This window comes from Grammomys surdaster, unplaced genomic scaffold, assembly GCF_004785775.1.
Source record: "Grammomys surdaster isolate TR1022 unplaced genomic scaffold, NIH_TR_1.0 130, whole genome shotgun sequence".
Classification (NCBI taxonomy): domain Eukaryota; kingdom Metazoa; phylum Chordata; class Mammalia; order Rodentia; family Muridae; genus Grammomys; species Grammomys surdaster.
The window spans coordinates 25,517,471-25,540,513 of NW_021604588.1; positions in this window are offsets into that span (position 1 = coordinate 25,517,471).

The following is a 23,043-nucleotide window of genomic DNA, read 5'->3' on the forward strand; positions in this document are numbered from 1 at the left end:
TTTGCAGACAGTACACCTGAGTAGGACTGTTGATTGGTTTTTCCCCTTGGCAGCTTGTATAGTCCACTGATACTGAGATCTAGTCTGTAGTGGGGTACACTTCCAGGTTAGTTCCTGCTCAGTCTTTCCAAAGTATGTAGTGTCATAATCAGTAAGGTCTTAACATCACATTCTGGATGGAAACCAAGGGCAAGGTATAGCATAGCCTATATTATTTTGAGAGTCTCTTGGGCTCTCCTGACTAAACTTTTGAAAGGCTATTTGCCATAATAGGCATTGGGAACGTTTACCATGTTACAGTTCTTCCAGTTCTCTACAGTGAGAATCATAATGCAGGCTCTGAGGTCATGGAAGTAGGCCCTGACAAACACAAAAGGGCACTATATACCTTGTGATTAGAAGTTCCTGAGATACTACTGGGTCTCAATAGCTATGTAACACTATCATGTGGGGTATCAAATGACCGGACATCCTGAACCTCCTATCATTATACATTCTGAACCTCCTGTCACCAGTTTAGTTCAACCACACTCAGTGGGCCATAAAGTTGGGTGGACTTAGCATAAATCATTAGTAAGAAAGAGAATGCTGTAACCAAGACAGAGCCTCAGCCACTGAGAGGCTAGCACACTGTGTGAGCAGGACTCTGAGACTCCCATGCGCCCCACAGAGTGCGCTGACACACTTCCTTCAGTCTTGCTGTACCTGTATCTCTTCTACCTAGGATGCTGCCCAGGGCTCAGTCTCAAAATGGTGGCAGAAGTGTAAGGTGCCGGGCTCTTCCATCCTGGCACATTTTAAACTAGATGAGAGAGGGAGGGTAGTGATTCTCTGTTGAATACTAATTAAAACTATTCTCATCTAATCCTTTCCTCATGAATATTCAGGTTTCCTCTTGCATACAAAATATGCTCACCCCTTCCCAAGATCCCCCAGTCTCGTCAAATTATGAATAGGCTGAGATTCTTGAATCTTACCATTTATATCAGGTTGGCTCTGTGTTTCTTGATTTAGAAACTAGTGTATTGAAAATAACAAGTCCACTTCCTTCCACATACCCCACATTAAATGGTTGAACACGAAGAATGCAACCAGAATAGATGCTTCTATTTAAGACAAGGCAGAATAAGGGATAGGAAAGCTAGTTCTTTTAGCATTCTGAAATGTTGCTCCATCCCTGAGGATAAGAATGATCTTGAATGAACCTAAGCCTATTGCCTGGGTGTGATATTGAGATTTACTGTGTATACAGCTCTTGGGTTTGTTTCTCTGCTTGGGAAGGCTTTCTATAATCCTGAAAGAAAAAGAATGAAAGAAAGGAAGGAAGGAAGGAAGGAAGGAAGGAAGGAAGGAAGGAAGGAAGGATTGGATATGGCGGCATACACTCTAATCCATCAGGGGCAGGCAAATCTCTGACTTCTAGGCTAGCCTTGAATATTCTTGGCCAGGATGTGGCTTTGTTGGAGTAGGTGTGGCCTTGTAGGAGGAAGTGTGTCACTGTGGGCAAGGACTTTAAGACCTTCATCCCGGCTGTTTGGAAGTCAGTCTTTTCCTGTTTGCCTTCAGAACAAGCTGAGCTCCTCCAGTCCCACACCTGCCTAGATGCTGCCTTGCTCCTTCCTACCTTGGTGAAATGGACTGAACCTCTGAACCTGTAAGCCAGCTCCAATTAAATGTTGTCATTTGCCTTGGTCATGGTGTCTTTTCACAGCAATGAAAACCCTAACTACGATACCTGGTCTGAAAAGGTGAGTTCTAGGGCAGCTAGAGTTATAGAGAGACACTGTCTCTAAATAAATAAATAAATAAGCAAGCAAGCTGAATTGCTTTTGTCATCAGCTTTCTGCCTGAAATGTAGAGGTCCTGTGATCTTCCTAATCTCCTGAAGTCAGACTCTTCCAGTGTGGTTTCTAGCACTATTACAATACACAACCCCTCAATGCTTTATGGGCTGTTTTCATGTTTGATTTAGTCAAATGCCTGTCCCAATTCTGTTTGTGACAGATGTTTTGTCTTGCCCTACTGTCTCATCTTCATCTTCACTGGTTTTGTGTGAACAACAGAATTCTGTATTCCGTGAGCCTACAGGCTTAGATTTCAGCTACCCTTCCGTGCAGACGCAGACACCTCAGGGACAATGTCTCTATCCATCTGAGAGGTTTCAATGGATTGTTATAGAGTCACTGAGTCGAGGCGGCAGTGTACTGCACACCCCTGGACTGTCTTTACTCCGAAACTGTGATTTAATACTTACATTTTGATTTGACAAGGGAGAGTTTCACTTCCTAGTCTAAAAGTTACAGAATTTTCAGACCCCATTTTCTCCTAATTCTGCTGTGGCTGAGCCTGAACTTTCCTCGGTCTGTCTCCTCTTGCAATACGTTTAATGCATAGCCAGCTAAAACTGGCTCTTGTTTCCACACTTCGCCCTGGAGTTCCTCTCACAGCGTTTCACTGGGTACCTTTTCTGCCCTCTGGGGTGTCACAAGAGGCATTTCGCTAGACGTGCTACCATCGTGCAGCACTGGGTACCATTTTCTCAGCTTCACTGAATAGTTTTCTTGGGCTGGGGCTACGCTATCTATTTTAGGGTTTTGCTAACATAAGCATCCATTTGTAGGCCCACGTTTCTCTATCAGTCAGCAATCACTGCAAAATGAGCCTCATCTTACGTGCGGCATAGCCTAGCAACGTTTAGGACCTGCCACACGTTGCTTCTGGTCAGTCTGCGCTCCTTCATTTGGGTTCCATAAGTGGACTGTGATGGCTACCTCCTGCTCCAGCCACAGTGGCTTTCTTCCACCTCAGACTTTAGTTTGGAACTGGTGAGCTATCCAAGGCATTGACAAACCCCACGCAAACAGGAACATTATGCATGAATGTTTTAAACTTTGTCATATTTGCTTACTGGACAAATCAAGTCGAATTCCCAGGCAACAACAGGCATGGGAAAGCCTGTGATCTCACAGTTAAATGAAGTGGAATATTTTTTGAAAGCTAATCTGGACTATTATTACTCTATTATTTGAGGAAGCATTACAACACAGCTAAGTAGAAATTTGGGTTTATATCTGAGTTTGGATTTCCAGACAGGTAAAGATTTTTAAACAAGATATGCAGTCCTAACCAAGGATGAGATTGTCAAGGTATGTGTGACTATAAGGAGAAGAGGTGTGAGAATTGACCTCAGAGAGACTGTGCTTCCAAATGTGGTTGATAGAGGTATTAATAGAAGGCCAGAAAGAAGGTCATCAATAAGGCAAGGGCAAAATCAGGAGAGTTCTGGGCTTGGTGAGAGATACAGAGTGCACTGGGGCAATTCTTAGGCAAAACTAATTATATATTTTTTTCTTTTTCTGGGACAGGGTTTCTCTGTGTAGCTCTGGCTGTCCTGGAACTTCCTCTGTAGACAAGGCTGGCCTCAGACTCAGAGATATGCTTGCCTCTGCTTCCTGAGTGCTGGGATTAAAGGTGTGAGCCACCACTGCTTGGCTATATACCTTTATTTTTTAAATCACATTTTTATTTATATACTTTATGTAGGTGTGTGGGTTGTGGGGTAACTTTGAGGTCAGAGGACAACTTTTGAGAGCTATGTCCCTCCCTTCTTGGGTCATGTGAGTTCAAGGGATCAAACTCACCTGTCAGGCTTGACAGCAGGTACCTTTACCTGCTGGGACCCTGAGTTGATCCCAGGTAATGCTCTATCTTTAATGCTTATGTGATAGAAGAAGAAATGTGTAGAAATTGGTGAGATGAACAGGGAAGCTTGAGAATCTGGAAAAGAAAAGTAACAAACCCTAGGGAAAGCCAAGGGGCAGATGATAACACTCATCTCAGCAATGACATGGACACCAGGGTATACCAGATGGCACTGACAACACCAAACTTGCCCATTGGAAAAGGCTGATACAGTTGATAGAATCAGGGGGAAGGGGGTGTGTTCTAGACAGCTTTTGTTAACTTGATACAAGCTTGAGTCATTTGGGAAGGAGCCTCAGTTGAGAATATACCCTTCCTTATCATGCAAACAGCTTGCCTGTGGGCAATCCTGTGGTGTGCTTTCCTTATGGAATGTGCCATCTCTGGGCTGGTAGTCCTGGATGCTATAAGAAAACAGGTTGAGCAAGCCACTCAACTGTTCCCTCATGGCCTCTGCTTTGTTTCTGCCCTAATTTCCTTCAGTGGTGCTCTGTGATGTAGAACTATAAACCAAAATAAACCTTTTCCTCCCTAAGTTGCTTTTGCTCATGGTGTTTCATCTCAGCTGTAGAAACCTTAACTAACACGAGGTCCATCAGTACAAAAGTCAGGCTGGAGTCTCTGGTATTCCCCAGAAGAGAAGACTGAGCTTCAGGTGCTGCACATAAAGAAAGAAAAGAAGAGCTCAGTGATCTAGTTTATGTCAACAAACTTGAAAACAGATGATAAGAAAGAAGTACCCTAAACAAGTTAGCAAATCTGAATCAAGAGCTGGACTGACTAGCTCTGTAACAGTTGCTAATATTGAACCTATTCTAAAATTTGCTCATAAAATGAGTTTAATTGTCCTTTGAATGGGAACATGATAAAATCAAGTCACTATACTTTTTATAATTCCCAGTTGCAATCAGTGGTCAATATACATGCTCATAAATATGAAATATAAGATATATACATGCAGGAAATAGTCAATGAATAAATAAAATACAAATAACAAAAATAATAAAAGAATATTAGTTGGAAACATGAATTAAATTTATATACTCTTTAACTCTAAGATGATACTGATACTGCAAATATGAATCAGGACTTTACTGAAACTTCTAGACACGCCCTGTATTAAGCAGGTGATTCATTCACAATGGGACGGTAAAGACATTAAACCTATAGAAAATAAACAAAATGGGAACTCTAGAGCCAAGCAGTATTGTAACTAAAGGAAAAAATTCACTGAATGGTTTATCAGCATAATGGATATGGCGGGAGAGCCACTCAACACAAATAGAAATTTCATGCACCCAAAAAGTGAGAGAAAAGTATGGAGTATAGTGCAGTAAGTCTACCAATGACCTGTACAGAAATATTAAGCATGATGCATGCCTAAGTGGAGTCTCAGAACTAGAAATAAAGAATTGTGTGGAATGGCATGTTGAAAGTAGGATACACTGATAACACATTGGCTGAAAAGACCAAGCTAGGACAGATAATTAAGGGTATACCTTGTGCAGTCACCCGTGGTATTTCTATTCGAAGTTGAGCTGCCCTCCATGGGCTCTGTATTTGGTTTGGAGTCGAACTGCCCTTCTACACCAGCCCTGTGTTTACCTTGGAGTTGGACTGACCCCACCAGTATGGTCTCTGTGTTTACAGGTGGTGCTATAAACCCAGGGAGGTTTGGGAACCATCAGGAGGGGGCCTACCTGGAGGATATTGACTTCTAGGGTTTGGAGGCCTTATGTATTAGATCCCAGTCCAGCTATGGCAATTATTTTCTGCTTTATGGCTGTTAATGAGACATAATCAGCAGCTCCTTACTGTCACTGTCACAGCCATAAGCCACTGTTGTCCACTACGCCTTCTCCACCACGATGGGCTGTATACACTTGAAGAGATCGATAAACTACAGAGAAGGGATGTCTAAGAAAACGGAGAAGGGTAAGGTTGGAGATGACCATGGAAATGCAGTCATGGGTGTTAGAAATTCCAAGCTCTTCAGCTGGGCCACATGGGAACAAACATGTGAACGAGAGAAAGAATACAAGCAGTTGGGCTGGTGAGATGATGATGCACACATTTCTCTGTCTTGGTGACATCTGCTGACCTTGTACATTTTATCACCTTTCTTTAAGAGGAAAATGAGATGCCAGACTTGAGCTTGGGGAAGAGTTAAACAGAAGCACACACACTGTGACCTTCCCTGTTTCTAGCCCTGTGTTTTTCCTACCCTTAACCTCTGTGTTCCATTTCTTCACTCTGTGACAAGGTACTTGGGCACCATTGGGACACATAGGAGAGGAGCTAAGACCGTCTCACCTGTCTCTTCCTAGAGCTTCTCTTTCCAGGGCTCTTCCCACTGCAGGTGTTGGTGCTTCTCAGGAGCTGCCAGTCAGAATGGCAAACCTCAGATGGGAATGGACGCTTTCAGCCCGTTGGCTCCAAGGATCCCCCTCAGTATTATCAAGGTCTTCCTTAGTGTGCAGGGAGCCTCAGAAGCAAAGGCCTGCAGAATAATAGGGAGTATGTGTGAAACCATTGTGCTTGTAGTCATTTTTTAAGGTGAAATTGTGCAGGTCACCACTGAATGTCTCTAGTGTATGGGCAAGGGAACACAGGGTCTCAGGGTGTGAATGTAATGTCCTGGGTAACACTGAGAGCGAGGTCAGTGCAGCCAAACTCTGTTGACAGCTTATTCTTCACCTTCAGGAGGGTTAAGAGATAGACAAGTTCATGTCTTCCTATTTCTCAGTATTGTCTTCTAGTCCTTCTCTCTTCCATCTTCTCTCTCTATTCCTCTTACTCTTGTTCTTTCCCTCTCTTTTGTTATCTGTATCCTCTCAGACGCTTGTGTGCCGATGATACTACTATTCAGATTCCAGGGGAAAGATTAAAAACTGTAGAAAGAAAGAAAAGAGGACTCTTTGACCCAAGACTTCTTTGGACATCTATGAATAGACATGTGATCCTCAAACAAAAAGATATAGGGCATAGCAAAAGAAGAATTAAATTCCAAGAAAAAGATGGAGACATATCAGAAAGAACCTTGATGCCTAAAAGATCAAGGATCAACAAACCCGGGAGTTTGAAGGGACTCCTGCTGGTGTGTACGATGCTTTTCTACATCTGGGACCAAAGCCTCCTCGTGCTTGAGAAGCATAAGGACTGTGCTACTGAAGTTCACAAGAAAAGTTAAATGTGAGCCGCCGGCAAGCTGAATATCAATCAGGCAAATAACAGACCCAGGGTGACCGCTGTAGGCTGGTGCCGCACTGACAGACGTGGGCTGCCCAGACAAAGAGAGATTAGTTTATTTCTGGCATTTTAAGGAAGCACTGATAAGCCTGAGTGTACTCAGAGAAGATTAAATAGATGGTTAGAGCACTGGGGACAATGGCACAAGATGAATAGCTGCCAGCTGCAATCACTGAAAAGATGGGCCAAGCCACAACGAAGGGCCCCGTAGCTGCTTCCAGCATTTCAAGGGCTGTACAGCTCCAGAGCGCCGGGTCCTATTCTGTGCAGCTTTAGAGGGTACAGCCAAGATCAAGGTCGAAAAGTTATAAGGAATCAAATTTCATTCAGTGTAAGAAACCCAACCGTGGCTGAGATTTACACGGTGAGTCACATTTGCTCTCAGGTGCGTCATTGGACTTTGGGAAGAGTTCAGTATAATCGATGGTCCAGTGAGGTGCCAAGCACGCTAAGCAGAGACTACTGAATCACCCTGGATTAGATGATGCTGAAGATTGTTCCCAGCTGAGGCTCTTCGAAGCCGCTCCTCAGCAGGGAAGAGGAAGACACGAGGTCAAGGACAGCCATCCTGTTCTGTCCCAGTCTTCACTGTCAAGGAGAATGGTGTTTAAAAAAAATAAATATAAAACAAGTCCTGTTCACCGCATGCATGACCTCCTGAGTCAGGCATCCAGGCTTCTGAGGTTGTCAGGGGGATACTGGTGGCCTCTCTGGAGAGTTCCATGCTGACCCCGTGACCTGGAAGACTTTCTGTACCAGTGCCCTGGAAAGCTGCATTAATGCTTCACTTTGTCACTTTCTAAGATGACTTTGAAGAAATATTTTTTTTTCCTTCTGTACTGCAATTGTCTTATCTAAGATGACTGGGCTCTGTGTTCTTTAAGACTTTTAGAGAGCTCATGTTTTACGATGGTCAGGTTTTATGAAGGCTTGGTGGAAGCTAAGCTTGGTTTTTTCCACATGCAGGTGCACCTAGGATGTGGTTCAGTGGTAGAGTGCTTGTTTAGCATTTACAAGGCCCTGGGTTCAATCCCCAGCACTGCCACAATTTCAAAAAAGAGAAAAGATATAATTGGGGCTGAATTCTGGTCCGGGTTATGTTAAACAAAAATTATAATAATGACAGAAAATGCTATGCATTATGCATTTAAATTTCTGGTAGCATCTCCTCCACCTTGGGGAGGTGGTAGGGGACCAAACCACATAGGCAAAGGCATCTGCAAGCACTATTGGTATTTTGTTTGCATATGAGCAGGGCAGGGATGTGAAATATTTGTACTGTGTTTGTTTACAGACTTAAAAAGTGACAAATATTTGTAAATGTATTTATACTTTTAAATCATGAGATTGACATCTTTTGTATTTTAGAATATCAGCTTCTTTACATAATTGAGTAAAAATTAACTTCAACAATAGGACAGGATGATGGAAAACATGTTAATAGAAGTAAGTGATTTTATGCAGCTTTAAGAATGCTGTCTTACTGAAATAATATCCAAATACACATTGTTGCATAAAATACACTTTAGAAAATAATTAAGACTAGGTAGGGCCTCGTGATGCATGTCGACCATTCCTAGATACTCAGGAGACTGAGGCAGGAGCATAGCAAGTTCAAGGCTTGCCTATGCTACAGAGGAAGTTCAAGGGCAGACTGGGCAACGCTCTGTCTGAAAAGAATGGAAAGAGACCTGGAGATACAGCTCAGTGACAGTGTGCTGCTTTAGCATGACAAGGCCCTGCTGGGGTAGAAAAAAAGAAGGAGAAAAGCCAAGAATGGAGACAGCGCCCAATGACACACTTCCTCTAGCAAGGCTCCGCCTCCTAAAGGTTCTGCAACCTCCCCAAACAGTGCCATCAACTAGGGACCAAGTGTCCAAATATGTGAGCCTGGAGCTACACTTCTCATTCAAATCACTGCCCATGACAGATGCCTGTGCAGAGGGTTGAACCTCAGCTCCCGGAAAGAGAAAGCAGAGGATGTTGAAGGAGTAACCCATCTGATAAGGGAACTGAAAATAGTAAATACATTAGAAGGGCTGGAAGCTCAATAAGGCAGTTTTATAGCTCTATACTGAACTCTGAACCCAGTAATAGTGTATTCTCTTTTTCAAGTGAATTTGGGTCAGTTGCAGACCTTTATTGTAGACTAAAATACATAGAAAAGTCAATTTTAGAAAATTCAAAAAAATAGGAACAATGAACCAGCTTCTTTTAATAATGATTAATAACAATGATAATAATTAATGATTATAACAATAATACAGTTCCTGGATTCTCTTCAGTCAAAGGAAAACACAAAACAAAACTGGAGTTTGTAGAACTGTGTCTGTCTGAAGCTCATACATATTTGGAAAACACACCACTGAGCAATAACAGTGTTACCAGCTCAGCAGCACAAAAATCAACTGAAAGAGACGGACAGTCTTTTGGAATACAAGTCCCAGTGAGCAGAAAGGTCTTGGTTCACTTCGTCTTTGGGACAAGCCTTCAGTATAAAGCCTAGGCTAGCTTCAGATCCCTCATCTGCCAGTTTTAGTGCTCAAACCCACAGAATTATGGAGCCCAAGTGACATATGCATAACAATTATTGTGCTTTTGTATGTTGGAAATTTTTATAATAAACTAATCTAACATGGTTAATCCCCATATTAAAAATAAAGGTATTCGAGGTCTAGCTCTGTGATGATGTAAAGCCCACCTAGATCATCACATGAGTTAATTAAAATGATTTGATTAAAAATCTCAACCAGACTTAGTTAAGGTAGATCTCTTTGAAATCTCCAGTTATTAGAAAATTAATTCCACACGAGTATCTTGAGCCCTGGAAGGGACAGCCGTTTTCTCCACCCCACTCAGGCTGTGATGGCAGAGGAGAGCTTCCATCTCTCGACTTCTGAGAACCAGGCAGAGTAAGCTCAGAGGGTGGGAAGGGGTCTGAGTGTGGCTTCGGGTTCCTGTGCCTGTGGACTGTTCAGACTGAGTTACGCTAGGAGCCTGTGTCCTCAGGCTTCTGTCTGTCTTAGACTCTACCCCGGGGTGGGGGGTTGGGGAGGGGGGAATAAGCCTGCTGACACAATCTTCAAAGAAGAATTCATGCTACAGTCCGTGCTTGACTCACTGAAAATTCCAGACAATTTACTCCTTCTTGGAGCTAATGCATTTAATATGAGCTGAGGATATTATCTGCTCCAGAACAAAGCTGACCTCTCACCCAGCCTCTCGGTGTGGCTTCTCGCCCTCTAGAGTGGCGCCAGCGCACCCTTCATGATGAGCTCATCTTCTCGTTGTTGTGAGGTAACAGCATATAAAACGAACTTAAAACCCAAGGAGTTATCTGCCTCACATTGGAGGGTAGTCTGTAATGTGTAAGAAGACTCTTGGGGAGTCTTAGCTTACTGGAGACCCTCTGAGTGAACCACACAGAAACGTAAATCGATACGAAAAGCAAGAGGAATTTTAATGAGCCAATGCATTGAGGCCGTCCTACACCGAAGGTGGAGGCAGCCCATTGGTCAGTTTTTATACAGTTTAAGGGGTGGGCTAGAGAAACAGTGACTAGGCACAATACGATTGGCAGAACAGTGACTTTTTTTTTTTTTTTTTTTTTTTGGCTTTTCAAGACAAGGTTTCTCTGTGTAGCCCCGGCTGTCCTGGAACTCACTCTGTAGACCAGGCTGGCTTCGAACTCAGAAATCCGCCTGTCTCTGCCTCCCAAGTGCTGGGATTAAAGGCGTGCGCCACCACTGCCTGGCTCAGTGTGACTTTGGAGAATGAGGTGGCAAGGACCTTCCTTGTCTGTAAGTGGCAAGGGTTGGTCAGTCCTTTGGAATGTGTCTACATGCTCTGGGTCTTCCCCAACCATAGGTGGGTTCCCTTCCATGTGGTCTGAGGAATGTTAATCAGCCTCTCCTTTCCTCCTCTGAATGTTAATCCAGCAAGTGTCCTCTGACTAAGGAATGTTAATTAGCTTCTTCAATGGTGGGGGGGGAGAGGGGGGGAGGAGGGGGGACAAGTGTTCCACAGTTCCTCTTCACAAGGAAGGAGCAATTGTTGACTTCAGCACAGGCTAGATTTTGGTCTGTCATTATCCTTAAGGCCAGCCCCACAGTGATCCTCTTTCTCCAGAGAAGCCCACCTTTTAAAGTATCCGAAGCCTCCCCAAAGCCACTGACTCGAGTCTGTTTCAACATGTGAGCTTGTCTCAACATTTCACATCCAAAACATGGCAACATCATAGCCCTGCTGCCTTTTTTTTTATTTTTTAAACAGTACTGAGAAGGCTAGGCTGACTCTATAACAGGCTTCCAATCATCAGTTCAGGAGTCTAGGCCTAAGAACTGAGCAAGTCCAGGCAAGCCTAGACAAGTCAGTTACTAGGGAAAAAAACAACAACCTGGGTTTCAAGCAGCTAGTCAGAAACTGCCCTGCCACCTGGCTTCAGGTCAGCAATGGTTTCCAGACCTCTCCAGCAACAGTTTCCAGCCCCCACACCCCTGTAATGGTTCTGGAATATCCCTAGAGATGGAATAGGATAAAGGTCACCTACCCTGGAGTTCCCCTAGTGTGCTTTAAATTGGGCCTGCGAGCTCATTTGGTTGTCTCCCTCTTGGAATGGGAGACCCCAGTATACTGGATTTCTGTAGAATAAAACACCTTTTGCTTTTACATACTATTTGAATCCGGGAATATCATTCTTCAGTGACATCAGGGACCGTTACAGTACAGAGAAGTAAAAGAATTACAAATTCCAATTGTTGTTTAATGTTGCCCAGTTTAAATGTCTATTCCTTATTTAACCCCAAAGGAAGTCATAAGATGTACTATTTTCTCTCCTATTATTTCATTTGTTTGTTTGTTTGTTTTATTGTGTGTGTGTGCATGTTCAAATGGGTACAACTGCATGTGTGCGTGCTCTGCCAGAGATCACGCTCCAGTGTCATTCCTCAAGACTCATCCATCTTGCTTTTTGCATTCTCACTAGCCCGGGCTCCTGACTGGGTTAGACTAACCGAGCCTCAGTGTCCTCCTGCCTCTGTCTTCCCAGCACTGGGGTGACAAGCGTCTATGTGGCTTTTCACATGGGTTCCCGGGGACGGAACACAGGCCAGCTGTGCTTACGTGGCAAGCATTCTACATCCTGAGTCTTCACCATAGTCTCACCTTTATTATTTTAAATGAGTAAAGGAGTGTTGGGGGTGCTGACTCATGGCGAAGCTGAGTTTTGATTTTCTGTGTTCATCGTGTAGACTGGGGATGTCAGCACTAGGCTTTGTTGTTTTTCATCTTGGCACTTCTAGGTTGGACCTCTTGGTTTTGCTACCAGAATTGTGTCTTCAGGAGATGTAGGACTTTAGGGTCTCCATTTGAACTTAAAATTGAAAAAATCCCACTGTCCCAGGACACATTCTGAAAGGAGCACATTCCTTAGTCAGAGGACACTTGCTAGGTTAACATTCAGAGGAAGAAGGGAGCGGCTGATTAACATTCCTCAGACCACAGAGGAGGGAACCCACCTGTTGATGAGGAGGGCCCAGAGCATGCAGACACTTTTCAAGAATCAGAAAGCTGGGCCCTTAATGTAATAAACTTGGGCAAATGGAGGACACTCCTTGTCATAATCTGAGTCACCTAGAGACCAGACCTGGAAAGGTCAGACTTTGTAGTTTGCCCTTGTGAACTCTGTATAAGTGCTGTTCCCAGCTTTTGTTCGGGGCTCTCTTGCCTGAATTCGGGAGAGTCCTAGTGCACTAGTTTCATTAAACCTCACGTTATTTCAGTGAGTCCTGCCTGTGCTTCTCTGTGGGAGCGTGTCCCCAGGTTTTAGATCTTAGAGTCCAACACCAGCATGTTCAGATGTGTTCATGCATGTGTTCTGTCTCATGTTGTGTGGCCCTCAGTGGGCTTGTCTTACTGTCAGGAACATACTGCTCCCTTTGGTCTCTTATTGCACAAAGTAGGCAAATGCAACAGCGTTTGGGGGAAGTACATGAGATTTTTTCGTAATACAGTTTAAAGACACGCCCTCCCTCTGAACATGTTCCTTATACTAGGAATCCTACGGCAAGTGGAAGCAATTCTTGTGATAACTAGAGAGGTTCATGTCGAGATAAAATAATAGTGTTAATGATAATAAGCAGTGATATAATAATTATTGTGATCTTGTAACCTTGAGGTACAAGGTTCTTCCCATTCAGACTTTAATGATTTGGATCAGTCTCATTTATTTTCCCAACATGCCTGCAAGCCAAGCGGAAGGTTGTCGGGCATAACGTTAAGGATGAGACCTATGAGGGGAACTTTGGACTCCAGGTTGTGTTTGAGTGCCAGCTCTGGCGCTCATTTGAACGAGCTGCCTAAGCGCTCCATACTCTTTAGAACATAGAAGTAACGGCGTGACCGAATATGCAAATCCATCGGGGAGAAAATGAAGTAGGCGGAGTTCTCAGCACGGAGGCTGGTGTGTCAAATGTACTTATTATGTTGTATAGGTACCATTGGTTTAAGTGACAAGAAGACAACATTGGGCCCAAGATGATTAGAGAATTCGCTTAAGAAAACTAAGACTGGAGATACTTGCTTCCTGTATGACCTCACTGTCCCCATATTATCCCATTCCCGGCTAGGTACTTCTCTCTATCCACCATAGACCCCAGAAATGAGGGAGCTGTCTGGACTTTGTCCCCAGTTCCTGAGAGGTCATCTCTAAACCTCAACATTCCTGAGAAATAGGAGTGTCTTTGCTACTCATGGTGCTCCTGGAAGGTTCTTTTAGGAGGTGACTTCTGATGTAGCCCAAGCAGTTTATAGCAAGGGATGGCACAGGAGTAGGGCCGGCCAGGCAAGAGAGCAGAGGGCTGAATCTGGAGTCAGTATGAGACCATCCTCTGGGAAAGGCTGGAGGTGGCATCAGACAGTCCATGGGTTCTTAAGTCACTGCCAGTGTAATGAAGCACTAAAAAGCCCTTAGGACAGAGCAGGTGAACTGACCTCCTTATTGGTTGTGGTTTGCACATCATCATTAGTGTATCACACACAGTGCACACATTCCCTAGGGAGAGGACAGAGCGAGCTCTACACTGGAGAGCATTAGAGCTGTGTGTATCTCTCCATTAGAGCTGTGTGTATCTCTCCATTAGAGCTGTGTGTATCTCTCCCTGGGCTATTTCTGGTGGTTTGTGTTCTTTGGCTTGAAACAACTGGGATGATAAACACTGCACTTTTCTGAGTTCTGCTATCTGTTCTCACAAATTACAGAACCCTGGAAATCGTGGTCCTGCTCTGAAGTGAGGAAGGCCCGAGAACTCCAGAATCTTCAGGGAGTGTCTAAAGTGAGGGTCATTCAGAAAGTATTTTACACTTAACCAGAATCCACTGCAGTCCTTGACGACAGACCCTAACCAGTGACAACACATTCACCCTCAGAGTTACAGATAGGGTTTGTGAGTGTGACATTTGTTGGCTGTTTTGGTAGTAGGTATGCAAAGGGCTTATAGTGACTTCATGATCTTTTAAGTAGCAATCATGTTGACTTTATCACACTATGGGATCGTCCATATGTGGTACTCTTTCGCCTTTTCCTCACAAAATCCCTCTCCAATGTCCAGACAAATTAATTCATCACCCAGTCTGAGTAGGAAACCAGGCAGGGTCTCTACCTAGCAGGGTAGAGGGATGGGGGATGGGGATACTAGGGAACATCCTGAGGAAAGCTGCAGTGTGAATGCTGGGACTCAGTGCCCTGCTGGGGGAATGGCTTTCTTGTTAGAGCTACGGAAACCTTAAGTAGCACCCTGTAGTGACTTAGGGCTTCGGACCCACCCGAGTCTATCTGCAGTGTTTCACAACTTTCTGAGAACAGCATCTCTCCGTGGCGTCTGCTCTCTGCTCTGTTGGCTCTAATGTATTTAGATAGATTCGTCTTCTGTGAGGCAGAGCCCAAGTTCATTAGCATCATGTGTTCTGCTTCAAAACCTCCCTTAATCTCCCCAGGTGCACTCTGGGCTTTTCCAGTTGTGCTCACTAACCTTGGACATGGGTATTAGGAACAATGCTAATGGTCTTAAATTGCTTTGTAGTCTCTTCTCCTGGATTATACTGGCAGCAAAAGAAAGAAATACCAATTAAGCTCTGAGAGCCATTTTGCAAATGCTCTTTCTCTTAAAGCGACCCCAAATGGAAAAGGTGCAGACAGAGCTGTGGTGTGCCGTGCATGTTGACTCCTTCCTTTCAAAGGGATCTAATCTTCTAGAGTGGGCACTGGGCAATGCTTTGAATGCTGTATTAAGGGCCACAAAAAGGCACCTCATGCATTTTGGATAATAGCATGCTGGTGCTTTGCTAATGCTTATCATAAAGGGGCATTTGTTATTCATTACATATGGGGCTTTGGAGAGCTGTGCTTTTCCTTAACCCCTTCTCGGAGCAGACAGCAGACTGCTCCAAAATCTTCCTGTTAGAAATGCTAGATTCAGTCTGGGTTGCATTATTTTGTTATAGGGATGTTTGAGATACTGTTGGAGAGCAGTGGTAGTAGCCACTGAGAGAGGAGACGTGGCACAAAGACAAGGGTAACAGCCAAATATTCATTAACCTCACAAGTCAAGACATAGAAAGATACATAGCCAAAATGGAAAAAAATATAGCTTCCAGGGCAAGTGTGTGGTTATTCTGCAAAGATTTACACAGGTACCATTTGCCATGCAATCCAGTCATCCCACTTCCAAGGGTCTACCCGAGACTCAGCTACCTGTTTTCCACCTCCGTCACACTCGTAATGCTCACATAGTGTGAGCATTAATCACAATAGCTCAAATTAGAAGCAATTTACCAGCTGAGTGGGAACCAGCCTATGCTGACAATGGAGTACTGTACAGCCTTTGAAGGCAAGGGACTTTTGACATAACATTACCATGTATGTGTTAAGTGGAAGAAGCCATGTGTAGGACAATATTGAGATTCTTCTTATAGGTGACAGCTAGACAGATTCTTAGGGACAGAAAACGGACAGTGGTTGAAATGAAAGAGAGAGAGAGAGAGGAGAACATGGAATGAAATGTTTCTTATGTGCATCATAAGAAGGTGGTGATGCTCACAGAAGAATATATTCTTAGTAACACATAACTGTTGCATTCAGAATGATATTTTATATTTATTTTATCACTACTAAAACCAACATACGAAAGTATGAAACACCTGAGGTCCTTCTTATTGTTTTCTCAGGCAGTCACTGTAATCTCTTTCTCCTCTCTTTCTGGGGCCACAGTGTGCTGGTAGGAGGTAAGCATATCCACTAAGGGTAAAGTTGGGGTAGAGCAATAACTGCATGCATGACAGAGGTGCTACAAACACTCTGAGAAGATATCTACAAAGAAATGGAGGAAGCATTTGAGCTGTCAGAAGAGTTGGCCAGCTCCAGAATGGCTTTGTGAACAATATCCTTTGGTGTCGCCTCTTCCACATCAAGAAGTCCGTATGAAGTCTGTCCTTTGACACGAGTGCTTGCTCATGCGCTTTCTATTGCTCTGAAATGTAAGCTTAGAGCCATTTCCAGAGCTAAGGGGTACCACTTTTACTCTCTTCATGGTCCTTTCTGGGGCTTCTCTACTTAGGGATGCTCCATGGGTGGTGTGCTCAACACCACTTCTCTAGTGAGCTCATCTATAATTTAATCCAGCCCTGATACTAACTGCCCAGAATAACCAGCAGAAAGGATCTGTGAGGGAATAAGATCCCAGTAGAATGTCCTTTCTCCACTTGCTAGCTCTTATGGAGTTAGCCACCTTTCTGCATGAATGATTACAACCCAAGGTTTCCGTTATTTTTCAGAATGACACAGATCTTAGAAAACGCTGCATTTATGATTAATGTCATGTTATAAAGGATAGAGGTGACTGCCGGATGAAGGGATGGGTGGAGCAAGACAAAGGGGGTTCCAAGGCATCGCCTCTGCCCTTTGGTCTTACCACTCCCCCATCATGGTGGTGTTCATGGGTTTTGTGTGAGGTCTCGCTGAGCAGATGTGATTGAGCCTACACCACTAAACACCCTTCTCTCTTCCTGGTATTGAGAATGGGCCCATTAATTTCAAGGTCTAAATTATGTTCTCAGTTGCTCTGAGGTAATGACTCCAGCCTTTTGACATCTCAGCACGATATCACCATCTACAATGCTCATGCTCAAAAACCAAGCAACTATGTTACAAAAAAAAATTGAAAATAACAAACAAAGCCAAAAACTTTCAAAATGTTATTAGCACCTATGCAGCTGAGGTCTTGGATCTTGACTAGGGGAGGTAAGTGAATGCAGACAGAACAGATATGGTGCACAGAAAAGCTGAGGTCAAGTGAGCTGTGGGCACTCCAATGGAGGGGCACCGACTTTCTCAGCAATAATTATGTACAATGCAAAAGAGTTGGTCTTGGCAGGAGGTGTTTGTAGACTATCAATATCTCAAAGGAGAAGGCTGCACTTGCTAGTTTTTGTGCAAACTGGTCAATCATTTGTAAACACACTTGCGCGCATTATCAACATGTGTTTTCAGATCAGAGAATGGCTTTGCTGATATCTTCTAGGTCTCAGATATCGGTCCTTGGCATGGCTGTTCCATGTCAACAGCACAATTCCCGCAAGGCTTCCTCTGCTCTCCACAAATATTATAAGTCAGTTTATAATTTTGTTCTGGGTTGAGTTCATTGCTGTCTAGGCATGCTTGTTCTCTATTCCTAACCCCTCCCTTGAGACTAAGTACATATCATGGCCCATCATGGGTCATTTTGTTAACATGAACTCTGATGTGGTCCAAAGTAGCTTCTTGTACTGCACAGGGAATTTTGGGTGTTCTTGTTTTATTTTGAGCTCTGGGCTCTAACCTGGGAAAACAGGAACACATATTCTTTATTACTTCACTGGAGGCACTGACACTATCCAGATAGTGTCTTCCTTTTCCAGATAATGCCTGCATGCTGGTCCTATGGTTGGCTAGAGTCTACCAATGATAGACATCAATTTTCCCAGCTGTCAGCAAAAAGGTGAGGGAGAAAACGCCTGGTGGATCCTTTCAGCGCTGTTCCATTCAGATCCCCGGGCTAAAGCGCTGTGACTTGCCTGAGGACTCATGGAAGCCAGAGGACAAGGCTAGTCCCTCAATTCAGCCTTTTGAGCCTGAGTTCCTGCTGGGTAGGCCAGGGGATCTCCTGCCCTCTGATTCCTCTTAGAGTACAACAGAGATGCTTCATGCAGTGCTCTGACTGCTCTCTCTTTCCCCGTTTTTTGTGGTCAGTGGATTAGCCAAGATTGATTTTTCTGCATGGCTAGGAAAGGCCTTAGGTTAAAAGATAAAAAGGTAAATTCCTTTTAAATGTAATTTAGATTTTCCCGCTGGCATTAGTTCCGACATCAACTGTGGAATCTCTTTGCTATTGAAGAAACACCTGGGCCCTACCAAAGCTTCGGCAACTGGCAAAGCTGGCTTGTAGCACAGCTCTGCAGGGTGGTCTAGAAAGATCTGCCATGGGGGTCCTCTCCCTCTCTTCCTCTCCCTCTCTCTCTTTCTCTCCCCCCAACCCCCAGTTCTTTGTGAACCTGAAGCTATACCACACACTTGTTTATTCTGTCCTGTTGTTCTTTCAGGCCAGTGTATACTTATCTTCTGCAAAATAAAGAGCTCAGGGGAGAACTGTCCTGAGTTACCAGATGGCCAGAAGAGCCAATTGGTTGAGCCAGGAACCTGTCACATCAGCACTGGCTAGAGGGGTGCTGTTGGCCAAGCAGGCTCTTAATGGACTCGGCCTCATTCTGGCCAGCTTCTCTTAGGCAGCACATAGATCCTGGCCGATCACTACACCAGTGTGATGAATGACCCAAGCCGGCCCTGAGTGGCTCTTTTCACTGGTCCCACACAGCACACTAGCAATGCTGTCTGTAGTGTATATCAGCTGGTGGCTTTATAAATTGCACCTTGGCAGGGCTGGGCTGTCTCTGGAGCCTGAAGCAGACCAGGAAGGACAATAATGGGAAGCAGGTGATGAGGTATAGGCGAAGCCAGAGAACTGAGGAGAGGCAGGGTGTTATACCTCAAGTCTACAGTGTCACACCAGGCTTCCAGGTTAGTGAATCTGGACATCTTGTCCCCACCTGGTGATGCTGCTTTGGAGGCTGTGAAACCTTTGGAAAGTGGGCTGCTGAGGCGGGTCTCTGAGGGTTTGAGCCTGGCCTTTCCTCCTCCCATTCCTGATTCCCTGCCTGCTTCCATGTGAGCAAGCAGCTGTCTCATGTTCCTGACAGCATACACTGAGCAGTTGTCACCATGCCCACCTTCCTGCCACGATGGTCTGGAACCCTCTGAACTTGTGAGCCAAAATAACTCTTCCTTCTGAAGTCACTTCATCCTGTCCTTTTGTCACAAAAACAAGAAAAGAGCATAGAGAGTTGATGCCCAGAGAGAAGAGACAGTTAGGGGAACATACTTGGGAAAGTAAGAAGTACTCACGATGAAGTTTAGGCCTGCTTAAAAACTCAAATGCATTCGTGGCCCTAAAACAGGAAAGTGACATCATGATTTTGTGTTTATGGAGATGTGGACTCCTGTCCTCTTCCTCCCTCCCTCTTTTCTTCATTTTCTTCCTTTCTTCATTTACACTGATGAGATTTAATGGACATTTGAATGCATTTTGCATGTGCTTTAGCCATGCTCAGAGGTGAATCCAGAGTCACAGCGTTAAGGTGGCCAGGTAGTGAGAACTCCTTATAAGACGTTCTGTCTTCTGTCCTTCACTTCAGGAGCTCAATATGTGACAGAGAGGAGGGGTTTAGCTAGCTCAACAAAAAAACAGTAAAGAAACAAAACAGAAACCAGCCTGCTGTAGAGGAATCAGGAGACAGACAGGCACAGACCAAGCAGGTACAAACACAGGGAATCGACTGGTATGGAGAGAAGATCTGACATAGAACTACCTGGGTTGCACATACCACAAAACTATTTACCTAAGTGTCAGTGGAACATATAGTGCCATGTCTTGCCAGCACTGTGTGTGTGCCTCCTGTCACTATCACAAAATCCCGAGGCCAAGCACCTTGAAAGAAGAGGGGTTTATTTGGCTCACACTTTCAAGCTCTGGCACGCACTGGAAATGAGGGTGTTGGGGGAGGGGAGTGAGCAGCTCACATCCTTAACGCACACACCATCTTTCTGTTTGCTGCCCGTGGAAGTAAAGTGACCAGAGAGGGTAGGACATTGAAGCAAAGTTTAACTGAATAAAGATAAGAAGGAAAAGAGGGAGCGACTGACAGATATCAGGTAGACCGGCAGACAGAAGGCTGTGCAGTCGCCTTACATGTGAGAGTGAGCAAGCCAGAGTTGGGAGTGCGGGATCTTTAGGTTTGGAACACGGCATGTGTGTGTATCCTAGCCTTGAGGAGTGCGCTGTCAGCTAATACCAGGAGCAGCTGGATTTTACCCACTTGCTTCCTATTCTGTTCAAACCCCTGGGTTTGTAGTAAGGAGGGGCCTCTGCTGTCATTGACAAAATTCCTGAGAGGATGGGGTAAATGCACACTTTGGCCCAGTTTACTTACTGGAGTGTCCTTGATGGTCATATTTTCTTTTCAGTTTAATTTTGGAGACATATCTCAGCTCTATTGGTGCACTTAGACTTGAAACAGGTAAGATTGTGTAGGAGAGTTGTAGGAAGGAATATATGTTAGTTTTACTAGAGAACAGGTGAGCAGCTAAGATCATATTGCTCAGGGATGTAAAGTGATGGGGGAAGCCAACTACATTTTGTTTAAATGTCTCCTAGTCCAGCCTTCGGTGTCCTGCCCCCACTTCTCCCTCTGCTTTTTTTTTTTTGGCATGGAGATCAGTTCGTCTCAGTATCATAGTGCCATAAAATTGAGAATGACGGCCTTGCTAGCTGCCTTTCTCTTTCTCCCTTCAGCTATGGTGGGGCGGTGCCATGGACACTCAAGGTGGGTCTCATCTCCTTAGTTAATCCTGTCAGAAATACCCTCCCAGATGCACTCAATCCAAGACTGATCATCCCAATTTCACCCCTTGTCAACTTGATACTCAAACACATAAACCATACTGCTCCCCATCGGCACTCAAAAGTCCCCGTTCATCCTGGGACAGGATGAATTCAGCCCATCTCAAGGGTCTTAAAAGATTGAACGTTGTCCAAATGTTTGTCCCGAGTCTCCTTTGAGACTCAAGGTAATTTCTTAACTGTGAGCCACTGTAGATGGGAAACAAGTTAGTCCAGAGTAAACCTTCCCATTCTGAAAGGGAGACAGGGATAGAAACATAGCAAGTCTGGGAGTCAAACCAAGACTCAAACCCAGCAAAATTAACGGTGAATCATTCATTTCCATGCCATGCATCTAGGGCACTGGGTGCTGTCATGTGAGCTCTTCATGGGTCAGGCACTCTTACCCTCACAGTCCTTGCCAGTTGTAACCCATATGGCCTCTTTCTATTCAGCCAGATCTGCAGACTGCCTGCAGCTTTCCTTGGCAGACAGCCCAGTTCCTGACTTGATTCCTGAGTTACTAGTACATCTTTGGTGTCTCTGTTATACTTCAGACATTACTCTCTCCAGGGCTGTCTATGAGGTCCTGACCCTAATATTCATTGCCTAGCCTCCAGAGCTTTTTATGACCAGGACCCAGTGACTCTTTATTATGTATGTCTGCAAAACATGTGTTTCCTGAGTGCTGTTATGATCTGTTTCCAGATTCAACTGTAGCTAGGGTACCTTGGGCCTAGGTGTCTTATCACAGGGAGTATTTCTTAGATGCCTCAGAGGTGCCCAGAGTTCTCTTTTAAAAGTAAAGTGTGTGTACCCTTGAGCCTTTGATGAGTAGAGTCTGGGCAATTCCTGAGATGCCTTCAAGTTGTCTTTCCTAAGCTATTCAAGTGCTTTTGAACATCCATGCTATCTTTCTCAGCTGTAATTTCCTTGGCTTCAACTTAATCTCTCCCTTTCTACAAGTTGTCCAGACCCCTCGGCTCTGCTTTTGCTCACAGTTCTTGCTGTCAACCTCGCTAAACATAGCTAGCAACAACCATGCTGCAGTATGAGCCATGAGCTCCCTCGGGCCAATCGCCCCACTGATTTTAAACTCTGCAAGTCTCTGGACACAGGCAAATATAAATAAATGTCCTGCCAGAATATACATAAATGCTGTCAGGCTGAGTTTCCACTGTGTTTTTATCTCCACCTGATAGTAATATTTGCATTTTTATCAGGTTCTGATCTGAGCTTCCACTAGGCTGGCCCATGAAGTCTGGCTACAGCCTTGTAGAGCTTGTCTAGTGCTCATTTTCAGACCTTTCCAAATTCCTCTTATAAGCCTATTCCACAGTATCCAGACCACATCATCAGGAAGAGTAACAGCAGTTATGAGACCTAGGTGATTGTTACATTTTGAACATAGGAACTGCCCCCAATTCTAACCTTTCACCTATGAATGCAGGCCCCTGGACATACCAACTGCCCCCTCCAACAGGTCCCTCTTCCCAGGAAAAAGACCACAACCTGAGCAGGCCTAAGCAGGCCTGAGTAGGCCTGAGCAGGAGGTCACAGCTGTCTCCCATAGCAACAGCCAATAAGGAGAAATCTATTTTTTTTCTAAAGGGGCCAGGTGGCCTTACTGATAAATGACTCAGCAGTCATGAAGGCTGACCTTTGTGACTACTTTGTAACTGTCCCCTCCTGTTTCTGCCAGAAAAACAAGTTTGAAATACAAACCAATCAGAAGTCTACTTATGAGGAAAATTGTGTCCCATACAAAAGCTTTGCCTCCCTGGAGCTCTAGGCTTTCATTTTGGTTCCTCTACTTTGGAGATGCTGAGTGTCCCTGCTCGAACTTGTAATAAAAGACCCTTGTGTGCACCGGAATCGGCTCCTTGGTGGTCTTTGGGGTTTCCGAGATCCAGGCATAACACAATGACCCAGTTTCTCAGTGAGAACTCACACCAAGCACAATAGCTTTAGGGAGGAAGATCTGTTTTGGCTTAGAGTTTTGGTTTATTAAATGACAGGGAGAGGGGTTAGAGCAGAGTAGTTAATATCATGGTGGCTAGGGTGGGAG